Source organism: Acomys minous (assembly GCF_964271855.1).
Source record: "Acomys minous genome assembly, chromosome: 5".
Taxonomy (NCBI): domain Eukaryota; kingdom Metazoa; phylum Chordata; class Mammalia; order Rodentia; family Muridae; genus Acomys; species Acomys minous.
The window spans coordinates 72363491-72373183 of NC_140494.1; the positions used below are offsets into that span (position 1 = coordinate 72363491).

The following is a 9693-nucleotide window of genomic DNA, read 5'->3' on the forward strand; positions in this document are numbered from 1 at the left end:
AGTCCAACCTTGTTTTCTCTATAAATAAGACTAATAATAAGTTATAACCAACTCCCATTGAAAACAACCCTCTATATCCCAAGAAAGCAACCAAAAACCTACACAACACACCTTAAAGGAAGGGGGCATCATTCTCTTAAGGTTTCTTCTGGCTGATTTGGGATGAATAATACCTTTGTAAGGGCCCAAATATAATTGGGGAAATGGTTAAACAAGCTAGGAATAGCATTTGTCATCTAGTTTCTAAATGTTGAGAAATTCCAAGCTTAATCAGAGTCCTGTGTGGGACAGTCTGAAATGCTGGACCAATTGGGATTAGAGGTTTTCTTTGGCCAGACATTCTCACCCAGAGTCACCATGGTTTTCTGCTTCAACAGTGTTTGAACGAACCAGGTACTCGGCCCCTCCGACCCCAGCAGGCCACTCTGAGCCTGAGCCCTCTGCAATCTCATCACGCCCCCGCTCCAGTGTCATCACCGCGCCTTGCCCTGCTGCCACCATGACCACTGCGTTGATCACCATGCCTCCTTCTCAAGTGTACCAGAACTACCACCAGGACTTGAAGGCTGCCATCAACCGCCAGATCAACCTGGAGTTGTATGCCTCCTACGTCTGTCTGTGTCTTGCTACTTTGACCGGGATGATGTGGCTCTGAGGAACTTTGCCAAATACTTCCTCCACCACAAAGAGAGGGAACACGCTGAGAAACTGATAAGCTGCAGAACCAATGAGGTGGCTGGATCTTCCTGCAGGATATCAAGAAACCAGACCATGATGACTGGGAGAGCGGGCTGAATGCAATGGAGTGTGCACTGCACTTGGAAAAGAGCATGAATCAGTCACTACTGGAACTTCACAAACTGGCTACTGACAAAAATGACCCCCACTTATGTGACTTCATTGAGACACATTACCTGAATGAGCCGGTGAAATCCATCCAAGAACTGGGTGACCACATGACCAACTTGTGCAGGATGGGAGCCCCCAAAACTGGCATGGCAGAATATCTCTTTGACAAGCATACCCTGGGACACAGTAATGAGAGCCAAGCTGACTTCCCCAAAGCCACGTGACTTCTCTGGTCACCGAGGCAGTGCATGCATGTCGATCTGCCTTGATCTTTTCTATAAGTTGCACCAAAACATCTGCTTAAGTTCTTTAATTTGTACCATTTTTTCAAATAAAGAGTTTTGGTACAAAAAAAAAAAAAAAGATGTTTGTCGGCGCCGCACCGTCCAGTGGAAATAAGACACCAACAACCAGACATCTTCTCGAGATCTTTAGTCAGTATTAAGCTCAGTGGGAATGGCCCCGAAGAAGGGAAGGGCCAAGCTTAAGTACAACTCAAGGGCCAATCAGCTCATGCCAGGTGTCACCTCCTCATAGGTCCACGTCAGAGCAGGACTGCTCGTCATCAGATCACCAGTTACCCTTGCACAGCCTTTTGCCATATGAGGACTTGTTTATCTTAGAGAGCGCTCACTGTCGGGATGGTGGAAGGCGGAAGCCTGCGCCATGTTAAGGCGCGGCACCTCACAGCTTTCCACAAATGTTTTCTTCAAAGGTGTTCTGGGAGCTGTCTTGTTCTGATGAGGAACAGCAATTGAAGCACTTGGTGCTGGAACATGAAGGATGCAGGATGCCAACTGTCCATCATCCTGAGAGAAATGAATCTTGTCAGGTCTGATCCAATGTCAGTGTCCAGTTCTTTTGTTCTCAAACATATACTTTCTCACAAGCATTATACAGTCCTGAAATTATAAACATATAAGGTTTGCAGGATGCACAAAGCAATTAAGGCTGGTTCTCTTCTCTTTGTATGAACAGAAAAAAAAAGACATCTGTAAATCTTAATTCATGCCATATAAAGAATGGTATCTAATAATAATTCATAGAGATTCTATAGCCAACAAGAAGCATTGCCTATGTATAGACATTCATGTCTCAGCCAGTCTCAGAGCTATTCCCATAAATGAGATTAGCAATATAAGCCACCTGTTTGCTCTACAGTTTAGATGCTTTACATCCTGATTGTAGCCCCCTCCTGCATCCTCCCTAGATCCCCCTTGCCTCCTTCATCCTCTCTCCCTCCCTCTCCTAGTCCTCAGGAAGGGGAGCCCTCCTTCCCTAACATCTGACCTCATGCTACCAAGTCTCATCTGTACTTCCTGTAACCTCTTCCTTTATAGCCTGGCAAGGCTGCCCTGCCAGGGGAAGTGATAGAAGTGGCCAGAGTCCATGTCCAAAGTAGTCCCTACTCTCCACATTGTGGAACTGTCAAGGAGACTGTGCTACTACATCTGAGCAGAGCGTCTAGGTCCACATCTTACATGGTCCTTGGTTGATGTATCAGTCTCTGTATTGTAGTGTAATTATCTGGTATTATGTGGCTAATATCATATATGCTCATGAGTGAGTAAATACTATGCGTGTCTTTCTGGGTCTGGGTCACTTCACTTAGGATGATCTTTTCTATTTGTCTGAAAATTTCAATATTTGCTTGTTTTTACTAGCTGAATAGTATTCTATTGTGTTAATGTACCACAGTTTCTTCTTCCATTTTTTAACTGAAGGACATCTAGCTTGTTTCCAGATTCTGGCTATTATGAATAAAGCTGCTATGAACATAATTGAGTAAATGTCCTTGTAGTATGGTGGAGTATCTTTTGGGTATATTCCCAGGAGTGGTATGGCTGGGTCTTGAGGTAGAATTATTCTTAGTTTCCTGAGATAGCTCCAGATTGCTTTCCAAAGTGGCTGTACAAGTTTTCACTTTCACCAGCAATGGAGGAGTATTTCCCTTTCTCTACATTCTCCCCAGCATGTGCTGTTACCTGAGTTTTTGATCTTATCCATTTGCATAAATGTAAGATGGAATCTCAGAGTCATTTTGAGTTGTATTCCCTGATAATTAGGGACTTTGAGCATTTCTTTAAGTGTTTCTCAGCCATTCAATATTCCTCTGTTGAGAATTCTGTTTAGTTCTGTACCCCATTTTAAAATTGGCTTATTTGGTTTGGTGGTGTTTAAATTCTTAAGTTCTTTATATATTTTGGATATTAGCCTCTTGTCAGATACAGGGCTGGTGAAGATCTTTTCCCAGTCTGTTGGCTGTCATTTGGTCTGTTCACAGTATCCTTTGCCTTACAGAAGCTTTTCGGTTTCATAAGGTCCCATATATTAATTGTTGATCTTAGGGCCTGAGCTGTTCATGTTCTGTTCAGGAAGTTGTCTCCTGTGCCGGTGAGCTCAAGGCTCTTCCTCACTTTTTCTTCTAACAGATTTAGTGTGTCCAGTTTTATGGTGAGGGAAAGACTGACTCTTAATTGAGAAAATGTCTTCATAAGCATAGCCTTTATAATGGTTGGAATGAAAATGGCCACATAGGCAGTGGCATTATTGGAGGTGTGGCCTTGTTGGAGTAGGTGTAGCTTTGTTGCAGGAAGTATGTCACTGGCACCCCAGTTGCCCCCCACTGGAATTGAGGTCACAGATGCTCAAGCCAGGTTCAATGTCTCTCTCTCTTCCTGATGCCTGCAACCCAGAGTTAGAACTCTCAGTTCCTCTCCAGCACCGTGGTGTCTGCCTGCATAGTGTAATGCTTCTGCCTGGTGATAAGGAACTAAGCCTCTGAACCTTAATTAAGTGTTTTCTTTTATAAGAGATGAAATGGCTACATTCCTCCATGGGATCTTCTTTAGGTCTTTCCTTGAAGTCCTGTCTGATTTCCCTTCATGAAGACATGAGCAAGACATATAAGCAGAAGTAACCCCTTTACTCCCTAGGTACCCTTTGGTCATAGTATTTTTATCACAGAAATAGAAAACCCAACTAGGGAGGATCCAAGATAGTGGCGAGCAGTGTGGACTGTGTTTGGAAGCTCCAGTGAACAATTCAGGGAGTTGCACAGATTTCTGAGCCAGGAACACTGAGGTCCCCACACCACGGCAGCATGAGTGATCCACGGTTCGGAGGGACAAGGGTGTGGAGGACCTGCATGCCACTGCACACGGGAGGAGTGTGGATTTTCTCAGATTAGAGCAGCAGCAGCAGAGGCAGCAGCAGCAGCAGCAGCAGCACCAGCACCAGCAGCACCAGCGGTGGTGGCTGAGATTTGCAGCTCAGAACCTTCTGGTGGAGGCAATTGGTGTGGTGGCTGGTGGTAGTTGCTGTGGGAGAGGGGACTCTGGGAAGGATTTGGGTTGCGTGGTGCCTTGAGACCCAAACTGGACTCAGAGGACAGTTCAGCCCCAGAGTCCTGGGTTCAGCTCAGTGTGCAGTGCTCTGGAGATGCTGGCTCAGCTCAGCCAGCAATTCTGCCTGAGGCACTAGCTCAGCTCAGCCACAGCTCCCCTGCTGTGATGCAGGCTGGGCAGAGTGCTCAGTTCCACTGGAGGAGCTAGCTCAGTGCAACCCCAGTTCTCCTGCTGTGACACAGGCTGAGCAGAGCACTCAGTTCCACTGGAGGCTCTAGATCAGCTCAGCGAGCAGTTCTGCCCAAGACACTAGCTCAGCTCAGCGTGCAGTTCTGGGGCGCTGATGCAGGCTGAGGTCAGTACGCAGATTCAGCCCAGAGTCACTAGCTGGACTTGCTGGGCAGTTGGGCCCAGAGACTCTAGCTGAGCTTTGCGAACAGTCCCTAAGACTCTGACTGGACTTTCCACACAGTTTAAGCCCGTGCAGTGTGGATCCAGAGTCCCTGGCTGAGTTTGGTGCACAATTCTACCCCGGAGACTTGGGTGGAGCTTGGCGTGCAGTTTGGGGCCAGCGTCCCTAACTGTGCTTGGTGGACAGATTGGGTCCAGAGACTCTAGCTGAGCTTTTGGCACAATCCCGGCTCTAAGACTCTGGTTGGACACAGTGCACAGTTTGAATCCAGAATTCCTGGCTGAGCTTCAGAGATGGTTTGGGCCCTGAGTCAATAACTGACCACAGCACACACTTTGGGCCAAAAGCCCCTAGCTGAGCTTGGTGCGCAGGACCAGCCCAAAAATTCTGGCTGGACTCTGTGTGGATTTTGGGCCCAGAATCCCTAGCTGAGCTTGGCAGACCGTCTGGGTCCTCAGAATCTAGCTAAGTTTGGCGCATAGTTCGGGCCCAGTGTCCCTGGCTGGACTTGGCAGGGAACCCAGAAGGCTATGGATACCTTGGCCTGACCCAACACTCATTCAGAGACCCAGAACGACTGCAGGACCCACAGTACAGGGGAGCTGAGGATCACTGGCTGTGAGAGTCCAAAATGACAGGGCTAGCCTCCTGCCATACACACCAGTGAAGCATCAGAGCTTCCAGCCTACAGAAATCATGAGAAAACAAGAGAATCTTTCATCAGACTCCCTCCATCCAACTCTGGAAGCTACCCAACAAAACCAGAGACAGCAAGATGTCTGAAGGACAGCGTAAAAGAATATGCAAAAACCCCAAAACACATGGCCTCTCCAGTTTCCAGCTATCCCAAAGAAAACAACCCAGAGAACTCAAATACAACAGAAATGCAAGAAAATGACCTCAAATTCTTAGTAATGAGGACGATAATGGAGGAAACAAATAAAATTCGTAATCAAATGCAGGAAGACAGAGCCAAACAGGTCAGAGACATAAAAGAAGCACATAGAGTAGAATGGAAAAATTTCAGGAAAATGCAAACAACCAGATGAAAGAAATAAATAAAATGGTTCAAGCTCTGAAGACCTATACAGAGGCAATGGAAGAAACTCAGGAATATACAAACAATCAGATGAAGGAAATAAAAAAAATCAGTTCAAGATATGAAGATGAAAGTGGATTCACTGATAAACACACAGACAGAAGAAAAACAAGAACGTGAGACCTCAGAGAAGAAGGCGAGCAACACAGAGGTGAGCTTTTCTAACAGAATCCAAGAGATGGAAGAACGAATCTCAGGTTTAGAAGATACAATCACATATCTTGAAGCAACCATTAAAGAAAATGCCAAATCTGGAAAACGCCTGACACAAAACATTCAACAAATCAATGACATCATGAAAAGAAGAAATCTGAGGATAATGGGCATTGAAGAAAGAGAAGATATCAGACTCCAAGCCCCAGAAACTATGCTCAACAAAATCATAGAAGAAAAATTACCCAATCTAAAGAAAGAGATGCATATAAACATACGAGAGGCCTACAGAACACCAAATAGAATTGACCAGAAAAAAAAACTGCCCATCACATAATAATCAAAACACAAAACATACAGAACAAAGAAAATATATTAAAAGCTGCAAGGGAAAAAGGGCCAAATAACATTTAATGGCAAACCTATCAGAATTACACCCGACTTCTCAGCAGAGAACATACAAGCCAGAACGGCCTGGACAGAGATGCTGCAAATCCTAAAAGACCACAGATGCCAGGCCAGATTACTTTACCCACCAAAACTATCAATAACCATTGATGGAGAAAACAAAATATTCCAAGACAAAAACAAATTCAAACAGTACCTATCCACAAATCCAGCTTTACAGAAGGGACTAGAAGGAAAACTCCATCCCAAAGGGTCAAGCTACAATCAAAACTACTCAGGAAATAGATAACTATACCATGGCAAAAACACAACTACACAAACGCTCGACTGGAACCAACATCAAAATTAAGACTCTTAAGAGTAACTGGTCGTTAATATCTCTCAACATCAATGGTCTCAATTCTCCAATAAAAAGACACAGACTAATTGAATGGGTGCATAAACAGGATCCAACATTCTTCTGCATTCAAGAAACACATCTCACCCATAATGATAGGCATTGCCTCAGGATAAAAGGTTGGAAAAAAATATTCCAAGCAAATGGACACAAGAAGCAAGCAGGCGTAGCCATTTTAATATCGAACAAAATAGATTTTCAACCAAGATTAATCAAAAGGGATGAGGATGGACACTTCTTACTCATCAAAGGTAAAGTCAACCAGGATGACATCACAATTCTGACCATCTATGCTCCCAATACAAGAGCACCCACATTTGTAAAAGATATGGTAAAAGAGCTTAAACCACACATTGATCCCCACACAATAATAGTGGGAGATTTCAACACCCCACTCTCACTGAAGGATAAGTCACGGAAACAGAAACTAAGCCAAGAAATAACATCATTAACCAATGCCATGGGTCAAATGAATCTAACAGATATCTATAGAACTTTTCACCCAAACAAGAAAGAGTATACCTTCTTCTCTGCACCCCATGGAACCTTCTCCAAAATTGATCACATCGTAAGACACAAAGCAAGCCTCAACAGATACAAGAGGATTGAAATAATACCTTGTATCCTATCAGATCACCATGGTCTTAGGCTGCAATTCAACAAAAACAGAAATAACAAAAAGCCTACACGTACATGGAAACTAAACAACTCTATGATAAATGACACCTGGGTCAGGGAACAAATAAAGAAAGAAATCAAGGAGTTGCTGAAATTCAATGAAAATGAAGGAACAACGTACCCAAATTTGTGGGACACATTGCAAGCAGTGCTAAGAGGAAAATTCATAGCACTAAGTGCCTTCAAAAAGAAATTGGAAACATCCCACATAAGCATCTTAACCACACAATTGGAAGCCCTAGAAAAAAAAAAGAAGCAGAAACACCCAAAAGGAGTAGACATCTGGAAATATTCAAGCTCAGGGCTGAAATTAACAAATTAGAAACTAAGAAAACAGTCCAAATAATCAACAAAACCAAGAGCTGGTTCTTTGAGAAAGTCAACAAGATGGAAAGACCATTAGCCAAACTAACTAAAAGGCAGAGAGACAGTATTGAAATCAACAAAATCAGAAATGAAAAGGGAGAGAAAACAACAGACACTGAAGAAATACAAAGAATCATAAGATCCTACTTTGAAGGCATATATGCCACAAAAGTTGAAAATCTAAGGGAAATGGACTATTTTCTTGATCAACTTCACTTGCCAAAGTTGAGTGAAGAACAAGCTAAATAGTCCCATTTCCCCTACAGAAATTGAAGCAATCATTGATAGTCTCCCAACCAAAAAAAGCCCAGGGCCAGATGGTTTCAGTGCAGAATTCTACCAGACCTTCAAGGGTGAGCTAATACCGATACTATTCAAGCTACTACAAAAGATAGAAAGGGATGGAACATTACCAAATTCATTCTATGAGGCAATAGTCACATTGATACCTAAACCTCACAAAGACTCAACAAAGAAGGAGAATTTCATATCAATTTCTCTTATGAACATCGATGCAAAAATACTAAATAAAATACTTGCAAAACCAATACAAGAACACATCAAAGATATCATTCATCATGACCAAGTAGGCTTCATTCCAGGGATGGTTTAACATCCGGAAATCCATCAATGTAATCCACCATATAAACAAACTGAAAATAAAAAACCACATGATCATCTCCTTAGATGCAGAGAAAGCTTATCAGGAAACTGGGACAGAGGGGAGGACATCCTATTGGGACTCTAGATGATAGAAGCATGGGAGAATAGCAAAGTAGAAGGATCCAGAAGGTCCTAGAAACCTACAAGTAGAACATTATGATAGGCAGATTTGTGCCCGGGGTCCCGCTCAAACTAAGGCACCAGCCAAGGACAATAGAGGCAGTAAACTTTAAACTCCTACCTAGATCTAGCCAATGGACATGACATTTTCCACAGTTGAGTGGAGCGTGGGATATGACTTTCTCAAGTACTCTGGTGCCTCATATTTGACCATGTCCCCTGGAGGGGGAGACCTGGTGGCACTCAGAGGAAGGATAGCAGGATACCAAGAAGAGACTTGATACCCTATGAGCATATACAGAGGGAGGAAGTCCCCCTCAGGAACAGTCATAGAGGAAGGGAATAAGGGGAAAATGGGAGGGAGGGAAGAATGGGAGGATACAAGGGATGGGATAACCATTGAGATGTAACAAGAATAAATTAATTTTAAAAGGAAAGAAACCCCGACTAAGATCAAAAGTGAGACGTAGAAATGATTTCCAGTTCTGTCTTGTTCTCGGTGTGGAAAGGCAGTTCACCTCAAGAACTTGCGAGTAAAATAAAAGCAGAAATGGCCCTTTAAGGTGGAACCTACCGCAGATTGAGGGATGCCTCAGTGCAGATTTTTCTGTGAGGAAATGGGCTGTCTCGAATGTCACAGAGCAGCTAGGAACATGAAGGAAGCCACAGTGTTGCTGAACTTATGTGCAAGAGCAAGGAGTAGGATGGCTGAGGGGTGGGAACTTTGTGGAAAAGTCATGCAAGGAGGACCCTCTAAAGGCAGAGTCGCCAAGTCTTGTATTTGAATTCTTAGGTAACCCCGATACGCATGGGAGCTCTAAGACCAGTGGGAACCAGCTGTTGTAAGGTTGAACAATATTCCAGTTGTTCCCTCCAGAAAGAGATGGGGAGTCTGACATGTTGAAGGGGCTTGGAAAAATCAAGCTATTCACTGAAACCATACAAGATTCATGGTATAGGAAAAAGATTATGCCCTAGAATTGGTCTACAAAGATTCATGCTAAATCCACAAACAGAAGCCAAGAGACCCTCTCTAAGCAAAACACTTAAGTTGAGCAAATGTCCAGTAAGTGAATTTTCTGTTAGAACAAATGTAGCATTTTCAGAGATAATAAGGTTTGGTCTCTTAAACACCTCATCTGCAATATCTAGTGCATATAAGAAATCAATAGGTATTTAAAGACATAGAACAGTCCGAATC

The 9693-nt window shown here is 43.5% G+C and overlaps 1 pseudogene across 1 annotated transcript; it reads left to right on the forward strand.

Annotated features, from left to right (window-relative positions):
* The first annotated feature begins 480 nt into the window (after positions 1-480).
* LOC311598018 (ferritin heavy chain-like) lies at positions 481-1212 on the forward strand (annotated as a pseudogene). The gene has a single exon. The product of its transcript is annotated as a ferritin heavy chain-like (transcript).
* Positions 1213-9693: the final 8481 nt, after the last annotated feature.